Below are 17,601 nucleotides of genomic sequence, written 5' to 3'. Positions count from 1 at the left end.
ATATTGTGTAAATATTGGGCTTGGTGGGTCGGAGACACGAACACAGGATTCAATGGATGTTCTTCTGAGAGGACTTTCTTTATTACATGCGTGCTGTCTCTATCTGACGTACTAAACCTCCAGTTTCTATCCTTGCTTTTTCTTTCTGCACATAACCAATCACCACAAGATAAACGTCTTTGTGAAATTAAAACAAGTTATAAACTTAGACCTCGGAGTTTTCAGAACTTTAAATTATTAAAGCATGGGGGGCACGGTGCTTGCTGGGATGGAGTTTTCAGAAATTTTTAAAAAGTCTTCATTCTACATGTTTAATTATGCCATCCATTCAGGGTTGCGCCCATCCCAGCAAGCATCGTGTGCGAGGCAGGAGTAAATCCTGAATGAGACGCCAACACATCGCAGGGTGAATACGTGCAACATATAAAGTAGCAGGGTCAATAATACATAACACAACCCCACATCCTACATGTCTTTGAAAGGAAACTGAAACACGCCGAGTAGACCCACCAGAAAAACATGCAAACTCAAGGCAGGGAACACCCGGACCCCCTTGCTGCAAAGCAGCAGTGAACCACCACGCCACCGTGCCCCCATATGCTTTAATACATTTTAAGTTCTGTACATTTTAAGTTTTGAAAACTCTGGTTTATAACTTGTTTTAATTTCACAAAGACGTTTATCTTGTGGTGATTGGTTATGTGCAGAAAGAAAAAGCAAGGATAGAAACTGGAGGTTTAGTACGTCAGATAGAGACAGCGCGCATGTAATAAAGAAAGTCCTCTCAGAAGAACATCCATTGAATCCTGTGTTCGTGTCTCCGACCCACCAAGCCCAATATTTACACGATATTCCAGTTAAACCTGTGCGATACCCATTTATGTATCCAGTTTTGGGGACTTTGTACTACACTGAACATACAACTGGGGACCCCTTAATGCAATGGAGCAGCTCTATTGCCACGCCACCGTGCCCCCCGCCACCCATGTTTAATTCATGCTTTAGTGCATTTCATCGTGAAGAAGATATCAAGTATTTCTCTTAGTATTCTGAATGTTCTTAGAGCAGGAACTTCATGAAGTCAACGTGCGGCGATCGCTGTCTGCGTCTCACAGTGCAGAGGAAGTCAGTTGAAGAAGCGCATAGAGATTAAAAACTGGGTCGGGGAACACTTCATATAAAGCATTTAATGTGCTACATTAATTAAGGAAGGGGTTTGAGAAAATCTAGTCAATTGAACATTCATTTTAAGATGAAGTTTAGTGGAAATGTCGACTTTAATCTCGAAATTTAGAGTTTTGTTTCTTCGTTGTGTCCGTATTTTTTTTTTTTCTCACCGTGGCCCTAATACGCTTCCGTAGATGTGCCGTGTTAGCCATTAGTGAGAAGCAAAGTGACCCCTTTTATTGGCCACCTCGACCGATTACTATGCAGACTTTCGAGGCGCCTACTTCAGGCGAGATGTAAATGGCCTTGGAAGCTGGCGTATTGTAATCTGTCCAGTCAGCCGATAAAAGGCTTAACTTCTCACTACATTTTAGGCGAAGTGAATCAACTCGCATCTCCAATATAAATCTGGGACAACGCCCGACTCCCGATACTTTTACACATCTTTCAGTTCAACAGAATAATTGTGCCGAGGGCAGGACATTCAGCCCCACAAAGCTCGCCAGTCCTGGCCACCCGCTTGTCCAAAAGAACGGCAAGTCGAGATGTGAAGGTCCGCACTGGCTGACTGGCCACTTGTCCCATGTGTCTGTGAAGAACAGCACCGTAAAATCCGCCCATCCATTTCCTAAACCTGCTTATCTAGACAGAGGTGAGAGGAAGCTGGAGCCATCCCAGAAAGCAAAAGGCCCGAGGCAGAAACTTTCTAACGTTTGTGTCAAATTTACCTTTAAAAAGTGTTCGATATTACAGTTACAATTATTATTATCCTAAAAAAAAGTCACTGAGTGTTTGACCTACGTCACAAATGTTCAGAAAATCCTTGGCACGGCGTGGCAGGAGTAGCCCAAGGCACCATGAAGGAGGACGAGCACAGAATTGGTCAGTAGAGCTGTGGTGGACAGGCCAGGTGGGGTGGCAGTTGTGAGACAGAAGGGAGGGCTGAAACTTGAAAGAGTCAGAGAGGACTCTACGCTGTCATCTGCCAGTCAGACTTCACAAGCCGTTAAGAGTGCCAGGTTATATGGCGCCTTGACGTGTCCACGGAGGTTCTGCTCATGTCTTTATAACCCACTGGTGAGGCCTCATCTGGAGTCCTGGGTGACATTTGGGTCTCCATAAAGACACAGCAGCACAAGAGAAGGTCCAGAGGAGAGGCTGATTCAGGGCTACAGGGGATGAGTGATGAAGATTAAAAGAGCCGAGCCTTCACAGTGATGAAGAGGAGACCTGACTGACTGGAGTGTTTAAAATGATGAAGGGGATTGGCCCAGTGGGTCAAGATGGTGACTTTAAAATGAGAACACAGGGACACCGTTGGAGACTTGTTAGGGTAAATTTCACACAAATCTTAGGACGTTGATCTTCATGTAAAGGACTACAGACGCTTGGACCAAGTGTTGTGGTGGAAAGCACGGACCCCCAAAACTCAACTGGATGGACCCCTGTTGGGCTGAATGGCCTCTTTGCGTCACAACTTTCCTCATCAGCTTTCCATTCACACCTGGAATACCAACAGGAGGAGGCCACCTCCAATCCAAAGGTTTTTGGGATGGTATGGAGGGCATGCTGTGTGAGTCACATTGCAGTTGGTCCTTTCACGCATCATTATCTCCATTCCCTGCGATGTCCTCCGGCCCTTCCTGGTGTTACCCGGGTGGTCCCAGGATACGCCAGATGCCCGCTGCAATGAGGGTCTGCCCTGTGTATTTTGCTACTGGATTAATGCTGAAGCGTCTCACTTAGAGCAGAGTGGCACCGATTACACATCTGCTCACAGCAAAGAGCCGCCACGTCGCCCTGACAGCACCTGAGCATCAGTCCAAGATCACGATGACCGAACGTCTAAAAGGGGCTTACCTGGTGTGGTACAACACGCCTTGCCTGGCGCTGCTTGGGGATCACACCGATGGCGCGTGAAATATGTGCTGAGCTGGCCCTGGCATTAAACAGCGAGACCCCTGAAACTGGGCCACACCCGCTCACATACACATCAGGAATATCTCAACCAAACTTCAGCCCCATCATGCCCTCTGTGCTGGGCGCCATAAACGACTGACAAGGCCCGATATTCAGTTTCCGTAAGCTTTGGTTGTACCTGCCAACATAACGTTTGTGCTGCACTCATATTGTAATAAGGGCCTCGAGTGAGAACCAAGCTGCTTTTGTTAGTCGTAAGCAGTGAAATGCCATCTGTGATGCCAAGATGAGAGAGACAAACGTCATGTCTCGGTGGTCTGAGTCAGCCCGTGTTTCATTTATGAAGTGGCAGACACGACGGTGATCTACGAGAAGGCTGGCTGGCTGGACCCGGGGGGCTTCGCGTGGCCTGCGCTGCTCATTACACGTGCCAGGTGGCAGTGGCTACCCGCTGGCACCTTACACAGTGGAGAGACGTGTCAAGTGCACCAGAGAGCTGCTCAAATGCAGGGGGTGGAGTCTCAGTGCTCTACCAGCCAATGAAGGCCTGCAGCATCCTGATTGCATATGTATGAGGCTGATTAGAAACTCCTTGATTGGTTATTTCATGGTGGCAACCAGGAGGAGTTTGAGATTTATAAACTGCGTACAAATGTCTGGTTTTATAATTGCTTACTTTCACACTCAAATCTGTGCAAAGTTTTGGTAAATGAGCCCCGCGCCTGCCACTCTACAAAAAGATACGACAGCACTTGAAGCTGTGCAGAGGAGCCAAGTGCATCATGGGCCTTGAAGACATGTCCTAGCGTGACCTGTTTATTCTGAGCAGAAGAGACGGCGTGGGGACCTCGTCCAGGTCTTCAAAATCCTCAGAGACGTTGATCGAGCAGATCCAGAGGCCTCATCCTGAGTCCTGGGTGCAGTTTAGGTCTCCATAAAGACACAGCAGCACTAGAGGAGGTCCAGAGAAGAGCAGCTCAGCTGACCTCAGGGGATGAGGGATGAAGATGAAAAGAGCTGAGCCTTTTATCTTGGTAGAGTAATATATGTATTGTTCTACGTTCCCCTATTGTATTATTAATATGTAGCCTTAGAATGCCTAATCTCACAGACTTAGCACTGTTTATAAGATATTATTTTATATAACTTATCCACAACTTCCCTTCTATATCTACAATCTCAGGCAATTAGATGTAGTAAAAAGACAAGCAGGAATTAAGTTACACATAAAATAATGTATTACTGATAATATTCATAAATAATAACAATATGTGAAGTACATTTGAATATTGGCAGCCATACAACCTGATCAAATGGTGACGTGTAATTCAGGTGGCACACAGACTTGTAGTTACTTAATGTCTCTAGTTAAGGCATCACTGGTGCTCAGCTCTCAGCCACACGTCTGTTCAAAATGGCTGACGCTGTGCTCTTCACTGTGTTGTCTTCACTTCATGGTGTGATGGTCTTCTTCAGTTGTTATCAAGAGAAAGATACTTCTTCATATGTGGGTCAGAGAGAGAGAATGTGGTTGAGCAAACAGATTTATAGGTTTTCTGTCCAACCCCTACAGCCAATCCAGACAGCCATACCTCAGAGCAATGGGGGGAATAGAACATCTTAAGACCTGCAACCCCCCAAAGCCATACGTTAAACATCCTGGCTTTATGTGGGGGATGAGAGAAAGAAACACTCGCCAAACTGGTGCAAAATCTGACATCACAACAACAGTGATGAAGAGGAGACCTGACTGACTGACTTAAGTGTTTAACATGATGAAGGGCATTAATCTAGTGGATCGAGGACATGGGGACACAGTTGGAAACTTGTGAAGGTAAATGTCACACAAACATTACAAAGTTTTTCTTTACACATAGAACGATAGACACTTGGAATAAGTGACCAAGTAGTGTGGTAGACAGGAGGACCTCAGGGACTTTCAAAACTGGACTGGATGTTTTTGAGCAGAATGAAGTGGACAAGACTGGTGAGCTTTGGTGGGCTCAATGGCCCGTCCTCATCCAGAGTGTTCAATGTTCTAATTCTGTCACCTTAACGAGGATTCACACCAGTGGAGATGAAGGGGAGTGAATACAGAAGTGAAGCCAGTAAGCCGTGGAGTGAAGTACTGAGACTTGGACACCCAGACGACCTTTAAGAAGGACCTGCAGGTGACATCAGGTGTCTTCAGCCAGGAGACCCAAAAGGGTCAAAAAGCATCTCCAGTCGAAATGCCTGGCTAGACACAAAGAGGGCCTTGAGGAATCTTTATAAGATAAAAGATGTCTTCTTCTTCAAAAGGTGAGTCATGAAGTCGATGGGAGCGTCCTCGTAGTTAATAGGGGGTTCTATGGTAGGGACGTCTTTTGTGACTCTTTCTTGCCCCTCGGCCTGCACATTAGTCTCAGTTGGTAAAGCGTGGAGGGCACAGCGTGTGTAACGTAACATGCAGCGGCCTACGGTAGAACGTGCTGAATGTATTAAGTGAAGCTTAGAGGAGTAACTCATCCTTAAGTAGAGACAACAACTCAAGTTTAACAAGAAAAGTTACATTTACAGAAGAAACGTGTTTTATTCTGTGTGCGTAGCGACGTTTTCCTCTATTCTTGTATTTTGCTTTGAAATTTCACTAAACCTCTTAAAACAAACTTTTCTTGGACTGAGAAATTTCTTTTGTACACGTTTGACTCCCACTGATCCTGGAAAAGTCGCAGCCACAAGCACAAAGGCAGAGTGGAGATGTCCGGACACGAGGAAGTACAAAGCAGAGAGATCAGAAATCGTGAAAATCCCAAGAACTGACAACGGGGCAGAAAAAGACGCAGGAACTCCCAGAGTGCACTTACAACTGTGGGAGACCCTCCAGATTTTCATAGAGCAGTGACTGGCAGGGGGCCCCGCCTCTTGAAGGACCCCCCACAAAACACATGGATCATCACCAAGGCCCAGCGCACCAAGCACAGAATGAACAAAAGAGACATTGACTTAAATGAACGATTCAAAAATGAACAAAAAGCTGGTCAAACATGGAGGACTCCTAAGTCAAATATAACGTCATATAACATCCATCCACCCATCCATTATCCAACCCGCCATATCCTAACTACAGGGTCACGGGGGTCTGCCGGAGCCAATCCCAGCCAACACAGGGTGCAAGGCAGGAAACCAGTCATATAACATTATAACATGAAATATGACAAGTGACAAATGGACTGAACGGCCCCCTCTCGACTGTCACATGTCTTATGTTCTTAGTGATTCCTTCGCCTTTTTAACTTATAAAACGATTGCATTGGGGGACACCGAGAGGCAGGACCACCAGCTTGGTCCCAGGATCCAACTAGGAGCTTTTTAATGGCAGCCACTTTGACGTGTGCCATGGGGGCTGCTGGCACCAAACTGGCGCTCCGCTGGACCCTCGACTGTTCATGAATGTGATTCTCTCTCATCGACTCCATAGATGACCTGTTATGAATCTGAGTTGTCATTCGTTTAACAATATTGTGTAACATTCATCACAAAGTGGGCTTAAGAAGCCCCTAATAATTCTATTAAAACACGAAGATTATCAGCACTCTGGAACTGGACTTCAACTCAGGGCACCTACGTAACTCAATTGAAGTCGCAGAAGCCCTGCAGAGTGGCGGGACCCCCTGCATTGCTGGCGACTACCCCGTCCTGAGTGTCGCGTCCGTTTAGTGCGGATGTCAAAACTTTCCGAAAGTGTAAACACGCGACACGCTGGAGAGAAAATTCAAGGATGTCAGCTTTCAGTGTGGACAACATGACGTAAAACGCCAAAGCTGCAGAAGTTTCAAAAGTCCGTTCAGACGTGGAGGCCCTCGTGCTCAAGTCAAGTGTGATTTCCATTCTTCATTCATAAATCAATAAAACATCATTCCTTGCTCGAGCCCCTCCTTCATAAGTGTGCAGGTAAATAAAGTTTGCCAGACACCTCGGAGGGAGCAGAAACAAACGAGGAGACGTGAAAGTGAAAAGTAAAGACGCCCTGTCATTAGGCTTGAAAATCGACAGGGGACGGAACTCAAACGCACAGCAGGCTCCCCTTCAGACGAGAGGACACAAGCGGCCAAAGTCAGGCCTGACTGTGCCAAAGTAAATGGAGACTGGGTGACGCATTTCAGAGAAACAGGAAACAGCGCCGTGGGTCACACCAAAGACGCTTACAATGCCTGGCAGCCAGATCTGAACGGGCCTGAGCGTCTGAGACGGACGCCGTTATTTATTTAGTGTCGAGTCACTAATCACACTAACTCGGGTTCAGGTTCTTTCTCACAAGGCTGCGCCCTTGCATGGAGAAGCAGCTCAGTGTTGCTGTGTTTCTACCTGTAAAGCCTAACTTGGCACTTCCAAGATGGTCGTCAACAAAAGTCCACTGCATGTGGCAGATGTGTGCGACAGCGTCCAGCTGTGGACCTCCAGAGTCCATTGGCAGGCCATCCAGTTGGCACACATCCGGTCCCTTTTAGTTATCAGTCATGAGACAGGCGACAAGTCCAGCCATGCGTGTCTCTCTCTACTCGGCCATTTCAAGGCGTAACCCACCTGTCATTTTCATAAAACGTCCTCATACTGTGGTTGAGGTTGGGGTTGTGGAGCCGTGCATGAAGCAGGCTGGCACTCATCCTGGTACTCCGTTGCAGCTCTCCATGTGTGCCAGTGTGTACGGGGTCTCCGTGACCGATTCTCTGTTCACATGTGGCATCACCTCACGTCCCCTCTCTCCTAAACAGACATCAAAGAGTGCCACTAGGTGTGTCATGTCCCACACAGACCCTGCTTGCAGTTGTCACTGTATGAAGTCATGTGACATTAACATGCAATCTGATGGGCTCCAGAGGTCTGCAGCTAGAGGCCGATGCCTTTGTCAAATGTTGATTAAAGTGGTCCAAAGAGCTCTGCTCGACTTTATCCACTGGATGGCAGCAAAGGCCTTAAGTGTTACGTCAGCACTTGTGTTTTTAAGGAAGTTAATTTGTGACAACGTTAAAAGCAATCCAACGATGCGATTCACATGTACTACATTTCATTTTGACAGGGTTTCATTGTGTCATAAGATCACATCGAGCAAATAATCGATAGGTTTTAATGTGCCAGCTAAAAATGCAATTTAAAAGCGGATTCATTAACGTCTGTAGATCGTGGGTCATATTGAAATTCACGACAAACGCATTGCGTTTCACGCAGCGGCTGCGCCAAGTGGATCGCACTTTATGTTGACTCAACGCCTTAATCAGCTAAAACCGAATGTAGTCAAGCAACCAATCAGCGTCCGGATCCAGTGCGTTGCAGAGCAGATAACTTGCTGGGTTACATTTCATCTTGGCACAAAAACCTTCCACATGTTTGTGCGTATTTTGTACTTCTTAACGTGACGATACCATTTCTGAGGTTTATTTTTCATTTTAATTTCAGAAGCACAATTTTTACTTTTATTCATGTTCTCTTTTCAAGTTTCTGTTCACGTGTGCTGATTCCCTGTGGTGTCGGCGACTGTCAATTTGAAATCCCAAGACTGTTGCTCTCTAGAAGGAAGGATGCCAGGGTGAGCTCCCCTGGTTGGCTGGCAGGGTTAGGGTCCGCTCAGGGGCCTGCCCGCTTCCTCGTCATTTTCCTTCTAAACCTGATGGTGGTGCCCAGGGCTTGTGCCTTGTGAGGGGGGCTTTGCGAAGTTCAGAGCTGTGTGTTTTGTGTTTGTTTTTTTAAGACAAGGACTCGCTTCCTGAGGTTTATTTTGTTTTAGAAAGTGTGTTTTTCATCACGATGCCCGTTACAAGAGTCAGGTGACCACGTTAACCTCAGGATTGCAGATGATGCGGCCTGGTTGGCTTATCAGGCTGTGGCCTTTGACCTGCACTGCGGTGGTTTGCAGTCAGATGGAGGATCAGCACCTTCAAGTCTGAGGCTGTGGTTGTCAGCTGGGCCACCTCAAGTGGAGGACTTTCAGTATCTCGGTGTCTTCTTCACGAGTGAGGAAAGATGGGAGCATTTATGAAGTGAGCGCACAGACGAGGAGAGGAACATCTCAGCCAAGCTTCACTCCATCACGACTGCTGTGCAGGGAGCCATTAACTGGCCCGTGAAGAGCTACATCAGCTACGGTTTTTATATGGTGTGGGTGTGCCTGCAAAATCAATAAGCAACAATAACACTGCACAACAATTTTGGAAAGTCTTGCTTCCTGAAAAGTAAGTTGTTGCTGATTGCGACAGGTACCTACTGGCTAATAACAATTCTTGGGATCATCTGTCTTAAATAACAAAAACCTTCACGTTCCCAGTTCAGTGCTTTCACAAAATTCTTCATGAGTCCCAGTTTTATGGGAAGAGGAGGCAAAAATATCTTTGGCAGGTTGACAAGCAACTCATGTGCCACATTTTTCTGTCCTGGAAGTAACTTTATACATTAGAACATTAGAAGACTCGAGACGAGAACAGGCCATTCAGCCCAACAAAGCTCGCCAGCCCTCTCCACTTATTTCCTCCAAGAAAGTCCCTAACGTCTTACTGTCTACCACACTACTTGGTAGCTTATAGATTGGCCAGTTCTGTCGAGAACAGTGCGACTCTTTGGCACGGCCGTCCCGTTCACAGATGAAACAGCAGTCCCAGTAACAGAGCACATCCACAGATATTCAAGTTGTACCCGCTGTACTGGACGGGCGTCAGCAGCAGTTCCATATTCTCGTACGTTTCTTTCATGTGTGCTGCATAGCCAACAGGTACTGAAGGATAAACGCTGCCATTGTGTAGCAGAACAGCTTTCAGGCTTAATTCTGACGAATCAATGAAGAGGCCAAGAACAATCCTTCAATGTCACAACAGAAACAGAGACTGTTGACTTGGTTATATCACCATGTCGGCCTCGAAACACAGAAATGTTCGTACCTGGTGACAGCAAACACCATTCCTGCAGTCTTGAGCCCAGCAGCTCAGCCCAAATCTCCGACCAAATCGTTCAGTTCGGACTGTGGATCGCCTGATGAGCACCGTTCAAAATCTGGGGCAATGTCATTGTCAGTACCCTGCATTGCAGTTTCTTCAGCTGCTTCGTCTAAGGTCCAATCCTCTGGTGATTTCGGAATTGGAAGACTGTCGTCATGTGGCACGGGTCTCATTGCTGAAGGCAGATTAGGACATTCAACTGGCAGAGAAACCAGACACATTAGTCAAACAGAAGTAGCAGTCTGTCCGTAATAAGGTCTCTCTGTTCTCGCCATATCATCGGAACAGCAAACGGCATCGTCTTTCGAGTGTCTCTGAGCCAGGCTCTCAGACTGGCAGCACATGTCGCACAGCAAATATCAGGTGCCCATTCCTTGTCTTGATCACCAGCCGAAATCCAGATGATAGGCTTTCGTCACAAGAGCAGTCATCCAGCGTCTCTGAGGCACAAGTGTATATTTGGCACACACAGATAGAGCAGAATGTATGGCGGCTGTCACGACAGACGAGACACCAAAACGTCTATGTCATCGAGCTTACTTCCTGTTCTATTGTTACAGATACTACACTCTACTATACTGATACGCGACACACATACACACTGACTATCGACATTAACCAAATAAACAGTCGGTGTATGCCAGCCACCTTTATAGCATGCTGAGACAGCGCCAAGCTCGTTCAGACCTGCCCAGGATGTCAACTTCCACAGAACAGCTGCCAACCTGGCCTGATGCCATACCGGGACATCGCCAGGCTGCACAAACCGTTGTTGATAAGTCACTGACGGGAGAGAAAATGTTTGGATACAAATAGAAGAAAAAATCTGAAACGGCCCGTGATATTCGTGATCAGCACCCAAACATCTATAAGAAACACCCAACAGGGTTCAAGAAGCAAAAACGTTGTTGTGCAGTGTAAGCCACAATAAGTGTGTTTCTGCCACCATTAAAAGGTCCTTTGCAGCCGTGTTTGGTTCTCCTAACATAACCAGAGCAGTAAGGGCACCTAGCGAGGGTGAAGCTGCTTTTGTTAACTGTAAGTTCTTACTTTCCATGCCCAAGTCATCCAAGGTGTGCCTGGCAAATGCTGTGTCTCGGAGGCCTAAGTTTCATTTAAGCAAAGTGGCTTTGGCAGACGTGGCCGTGTGGCGTGCGATGGCTGGCTTGTTGGTGAGGTAGCTGGCTGAACCCGTAGTCTTTCATTCGGCCTGCACTGTTCATTGTACCAGCAAACGTGTCAGGACGTGTCCCAGGTGGCACTGGCTACCTGCCTGACGCTTTCCTGGACCCCCAGGCGCTCTAACGCCACGCATGATCTTGCCTTGAATGTGCGTGTTGGGGTCTCGAAGCGTCAGGCGGGAGTGGCTCTACCAGCCAATGAAGTTCTGCTGCATCGGGACTGCATATGTATGAGGCTGATTAGCATGCTCCTTATATGGAGGTGTCAGGGTGGCGTTCACGTACGCAAATTTACAAGGAGATTGTGAGTAATAAACAGGAAATTACACAGAAATGTGTACCCGTTTCCCAGTTTTATAAATGAGGCCTCCAGATTGACTGGCAGATCACAGCAGCGTTGTGCCAATCAGCCGTGTGGAGGAGACAACTGAGCTGAAAAGCCGGCCAGTCTCACATGTGGTGACAACTTTGAAAGAACTCAGCCAAGCGGCGGACATGAGCGTCTGGACTCAGCCTTACAGACAGGAAGCTCAAAGTGGAGTCGCTGCCCGTCCGCATTGAAAGGAGCCAGCAGGGCTGCTTTGGCCACCTGACAAGGGTGGCATCTGGAGGCCTCCCTGGGGACATCACCAACTTGGAGGAGACCTTGGGGCAGACGTGATATCTCTGCCTGTCCCGGGAGTGCCTTGGCATCCCCAGAAGAGCTGGCGGAGGTGGCTTAGGAAAAGGGGCGTCTGGGCATCTTGCTGCCCCCAGTGACCCTGATCTGGAGAAGTGTCAGAAATAGATGTATGGATGGACTAGCATCTCATTTGGCCTTCCTTGAATACGCTGTGTCTCAGTCTTCATCATTCACCTCCTTTCATTTCTCTCAGTAATCCTCAGAAACTTTATGTGTTACAACAACAACAACAACACAGCCACCATTTACTTCCATGGCACATTTTGGAGCCCAAAGTGTTTTACAAGAGGTCCAGTCCAGTAATGCGGTCCGGTGGCCAGGGGGGCAGAAGAGCAGGAAGCCCCCACTGGGCACTCACGCTGACATGAATTCATTGTTTCTAAGACTTTGTGGGTTTCATGACAGTTTTCATCCAAACATCCCAGGGGGCAGCGCTGGACTTTGATCAGACTGCGGTGGCACAGAATGCCATCATAAAATGAGAAAGTGAAAGACTACTAAAGATGGCAAAGTCTTTGAAGAGTGTGAACAACTATACGCACATGTAGTTTATTAAGAAGGCCCGACACGAAAAGGAGTTGGCCTGGCGTGTCTCTGACAGCTGATGGCTGCCTCACCACTTCTTGGCTCCTGGAATAATAAGCAGAGCACCATTAAGAAACATAAGAAATGTGACAAACGAGAGGAGACCCCTCAGTCCATTTGACAGTCCATCCCGGTTTTTCTTAAAGGGTGTTGAGGTCTCTGCTTTGACTCCACATCTCGGTAGTTTGTTCCCGTTTCCCACAACTCTTTGCGTACAGAAGTTCTTCCCGACTTCATTTCCAGTGGAGCCCCTCGAGTTTGTGATTCACCCTTAAGCTGAATGAGTGTTGCTGGATCTTCTTGATCGACGCCTTTGAGGGTCTTGAAGAGCTGATGAGGTCCCCACGCAGTCTCCTCTGCTCAGGCTTCAGAATTCTGTCACGGGAGGACGTGTCCTCAAGTCCCATGATGCACTTGGCCGCTCTCCTCTGCACAGCCACAAGTGTCTTTACTGCACTCAGGAGCCCAGCCTGAGCAGGACGTCCCATGATTTCTATTCCACAGTTTTCATGACCTAACCTAAATTAGAAGATCTAAGGTGACAACTTGGAGTGTAGGGGGACAGGTGCTCCAAACCATAGGAAGGAGCAGATTATTTAAGGCTTTATATACCATTAGTAGGATTTGTAAAGTCACGACACCAATGTAATGACATTAAATGCAGCAAGCTGAACTTAGCATCATGGGGTTCACTATGGCTAATGCGGAAATCATTCGTGACTTGGACAGTGTCAGATGAGCATCAAGAGCTCCCGAAAGGAGGAGTAAGTGACACAGAGAGAGCAGCTGCTGTGTTATCTCTGGTGAGGTTCCTACCATTATTGCCATGAAAATTGTCCTCTTCTGATGTCTTCTTAATGGATGGACCAGGTGCTCAGGCCATTATCTCCCCCATGGATTCCCAAAAGGCACTCAGGGAGTTGGAGTTTGGTGACTCAGCCCTGTTGGGTTCCAGGGGTGCCACCACGGGGTGCTGCAGGGGGTGCTCTGCTGAGGTCTCGCCTGGAGGTGATTCTGGACCAGACTTATGGGACACCAGAAGTAGTGCAGCATTAAAGGAGCGGCCTGCCGTGGTTCCAGGAGCCACAGTCGGGAGGAAGGGGAAGCTGGCAGGAAAGAGTGGAGCTGAAGGGAGAGGAAGAAGAAGAATGTTGTGTGCTGCTCGACTTGCCGTGCTGTCTGTCTGGTTGGGGGTTGGAGAGCTGGAGCGCCCCCTTCAGGCCACAGTATCCAAGAACTCACCTCACAAATCAAAGCTGGCACTCTTCTGCTAATGCTTAGTGAAATATGAAAGTTCATCCCCTGCCCCTTATGATACCCTCTGACCTCCTCACCATCTGTCAAAATAGAACCAAAGAGATTTAAGTGTTAAGTAAAGTGAGGGTCTCACAGCCCCCAGAAAAGCCTCTTGGTTACGAACTGTTTAAATTAAAACAGCAAACCTTGAAATGTAGAATCACACGGCTTTGGGATGAGCGGGACACGGAGAGATTCTGCTTCAGTCTTCAGGCAGTCGGATGGCATCTCAGAATGTCACAGTCAACGCCCCATGGGTGTCCCGCGGACTTGGTCATTAGGCAGAAATGTCATCGTGGAGGGTCAGCAACAGAGAGCTGCTGCCCTAATAATGTGAGCAGAAGGCCCGATGACCATCAGGGGGCATTACAAAGGGCAGACGTCATCAGGGCGTCTCTGCTGAAGGCACACGGCGATGAGCTGCGGTCCCATTTGAGAGCAGACCCTCGCTTCACTCTTTGACGCCCCATGCGTGTTCTGTAGTGGTCTTCTGCTTCTCTCAAATCACGCGTCAGCGGTCTTTAGGCCTGTAGGTGTTTGTTAATGAGGCTCATTTTGGATGGCTACATATTGTCAAAGTCAGTATGGCTCCAGTGTCCAGATCGTGCCCGAGGAGTGATCGCCTTGACAGGCTGCAGTGGTGGGCAGGTCTGATGGGTGGGCACAGATAGCCATTTCTCGACACCTCTGTGTGCAGCTTGATTGGTCAGGTCACACCTTTGGATTTTTTAACGTGGTCCAATCACAAGAGAGACAGGGAGCCTCCGTCAGGTGCTAGATGTGCTCTGATTGGCCAGCACTTATGTGGGGGTGTGGATTTAATTCTCTGCTGAGATTTCCTAATCACTAGCAGCAGTGGCACAGCTGGACTACCACAGGATGTGCACATTTTACCCATAATGCCTGGTATTCCCTGTGCTTAGAGTGGTCCCATATTTATGCTCCACATAATTGCTTCAAGGTTCGCTTGGTATCATACGGACCCCCACTGTCTCCAAAGGGTCTTAGTGCTGTTGTTTTGTTCTCATCGGCGTTCTCAATGTGCCGGACTGGCAGGGAAATCACACGAGTTCAAAACAGCAGCTGCAAGTGAACTCAGTGTGAAGACGCTTTAGTCTGGCGGGGGTCTGTGTGCAAAAAACGCACGGAATCCTGCTGGGGGGGTTAAACCAGAGGTGAAAACGCCATAAACACGCCCACATGCCAGCAGCCGGACTGCACAGGGGCACAAGAAAGCCGGCAGTCGGGTCAGAGACCTCGTGAGCCGTTCACAGTCTTGTGCTTTAAATGTCTCCCGACAGAACTGAGAGCCAACAAGCAGCCTTTCTTGATGACTTCCTCTCCTGCCAGCCATACTGTAGGTGGACTTGTCCCCTTCTTCGTCCAGTGCTTTGTGCTGTGCAGCCACGCCACGTGAGCTCATTTTCACTAAAGGCGGACATCTTAGCAGATGTGAAGCTGACGTGACTCCATGTTTTGTGCTCTGTGCTCTTTGACTCCACGCCATATTGACATCCTGCGTTTCTGCTGTGTCTTTCGTTAGATTAATGTCACTCGTGGTTAGGGTGACATGTGACACACATTCACACACAGTTCTGCAAAAGTGACACTGAAATAGCTTTGCAGACATGAAACTCACTCCAAACGAAGGTCTGAAAGGTTTTTTGAGTTGGACTGGAGCTCCCGGAGCCACATTTGCACTTCCCCGCTTGCTTACTTGGGCTCTTTTTAGAGACGCGATTCTCTTTATGCCGCCCGCTCGGGTCACCACTGAGGAATGCGCTGGGTTTTTAAATGTGCGTATTTTTCAGAACACACCTTCATTTGAATGTCTGGGTTTTCTCCACATAAAAATCTCACTTGCCGCCTCCTGATTCCTGCCGAGGACGTCGAGTCTCCAAGAGCCGTTTCGGTCTCTGATGCATCATAATAAGAATAATAAAAAGAAGACATTTTATTTATATAGCGCCTTTCCTGTGCTCAAGGTGCTTATTTAAATGAAAGGTTTATGTAACGTTGGTTCCAGATGTTTCCTAAATAGAACATTAAAACAGACAGATACAGGAAATACAAAGAATTAAAAAAATAAAAGGCAATAAAGCTGAGTAGAAGACTAAAAGAAAAGGCTGAACAAATGACATCATTTCTGGTAAAACACACACACACACACACACCCTGAGCACCTGGACCGTCAGGTGAAGTGCAACGCCATCCTTTATAAGCGAGTCAGCTGACCTCATCGATGTCATCCCGCAGTCAAGGCGCTCTATAGAGAGCTGAAGGCCCCGCTGTCACCCACAGAGTGCCAGTTAGTGAGGGGCACAGGAGGTGGCCAACAGGAGCAGAGCGGTGTGCTGTGCTGTGAGGTCATTCACAGAATTTTAAATTCAATCCTATGAGACGCAGAGAGCCAGCGGAGGCGAAGCAGGGTGCCTGTGATGTGCCCGCTGGTGCTGCTCCGGGTCAGGACTCCCTGTGGTGGGGCATCCAGTAAACTTGATAACCAAAAAATAACGAGTATAGTTAGACCAAGAGATAAAACCAGACCCTCCACCAGGGGCATCTGGAATAGAAATTAAAACAAAAAATATATCAGCAGTTCAGAAAGATGTATGCAGTTTTAAACGCTGTTTATTGAACATTCGCTCTCTTGGCAGTAAAGCTGTTTTGGTAAATGATATCATATGAAGTGTAAAATCTGATCTGTGTCTTCTCACTGAAACCTGGCTTAGTAAATATGACACTGTTCCCCTAGCTGAGGCGTCACCAGATGGATACTCGTTCCTTCATAAGTCTAGAGATTCTGAGAGGTCGAGGAGGAGGACTTGGAATAATTCATTGTAACAAAATGCAAATCACGTCTAAAGACTTAGGAGACTTCACATCCTTTGAGGCGTTCATTTTAAATATTAAAACAGATTCCAACAGAATTATAGTGCCAGTCTACAGACCACCAGGGCCATATTCATTGTTCATGACTGAATTTAACAACCTTCTATCTGATTTGGCTATAAATTATGATCACGTAGTACTGATGGGGATTTTAATGTGCACATTGATGTGGAAACTGACACTTTTAGCAAATGTTTTACTTATTTGTTAAATTCAGTAGGATTTTGTCAGATTGTCAAAGGTCCAACTCTTAATCATAACCACATATTAGATTTAATTATAACTTATAAAGTTGAAATTCAAAATTTAAATATTACTCCATTGAATGAAGTTATTTCCGATCACTACTTAATTACATTTGATTTAGTTCTGACCTTACCAACACACTCACAGATTAAAACAAAGACAGTGCGACATCGAGATTGTAATTCTGCTTCAAACGTATACTTTGAGTAAGTCGAGTGTAATCGTGGAGAACCATTTACAGTGAGGTCCATAAATATTTGGTCAGAGACGACTTTTTTCTCATTTTGTTCTGTACATCACCACAATGAATTTTAAACGTAACAACTCCGATGCAGTTGAAGTGCAGACGTTCAGCTTTAATTCAGTGGGTTGAACAAAACGCCACTAAAGCATTTTTTGAACACAATCCCTTCATTTCAGGGGCTCAAAAGTAATTGGACAAATGAAATACTGTAACTGGAAATCAAATGTTCATTTGTTTTTCTTTTTTTAAATATAAAATGACTGGTGAATGGCCTTGTGACGATGCAACTCCTCCACAACAATGTCGGGGTAGATTTGCCCTCACCAGCTTCTCACAGGGCACCTTACAGTCCCTCCCAGGGGTGTCCTGATGAGTATAATTAACTGTGCCCTGTGCGTCCTCAGTCAGAATGGCCCGTGATGA

Source organism: Polypterus senegalus, chromosome 6 (assembly GCF_016835505.1).
Source record: "Polypterus senegalus isolate Bchr_013 chromosome 6, ASM1683550v1, whole genome shotgun sequence".
NCBI classification, from domain to species: Eukaryota; Metazoa; Chordata; class Cladistia; order Polypteriformes; family Polypteridae; genus Polypterus; species Polypterus senegalus.
The sequence above is the reverse complement of the archived record's forward strand: the minus strand, read 5'-3'. Positions refer to the sequence as shown.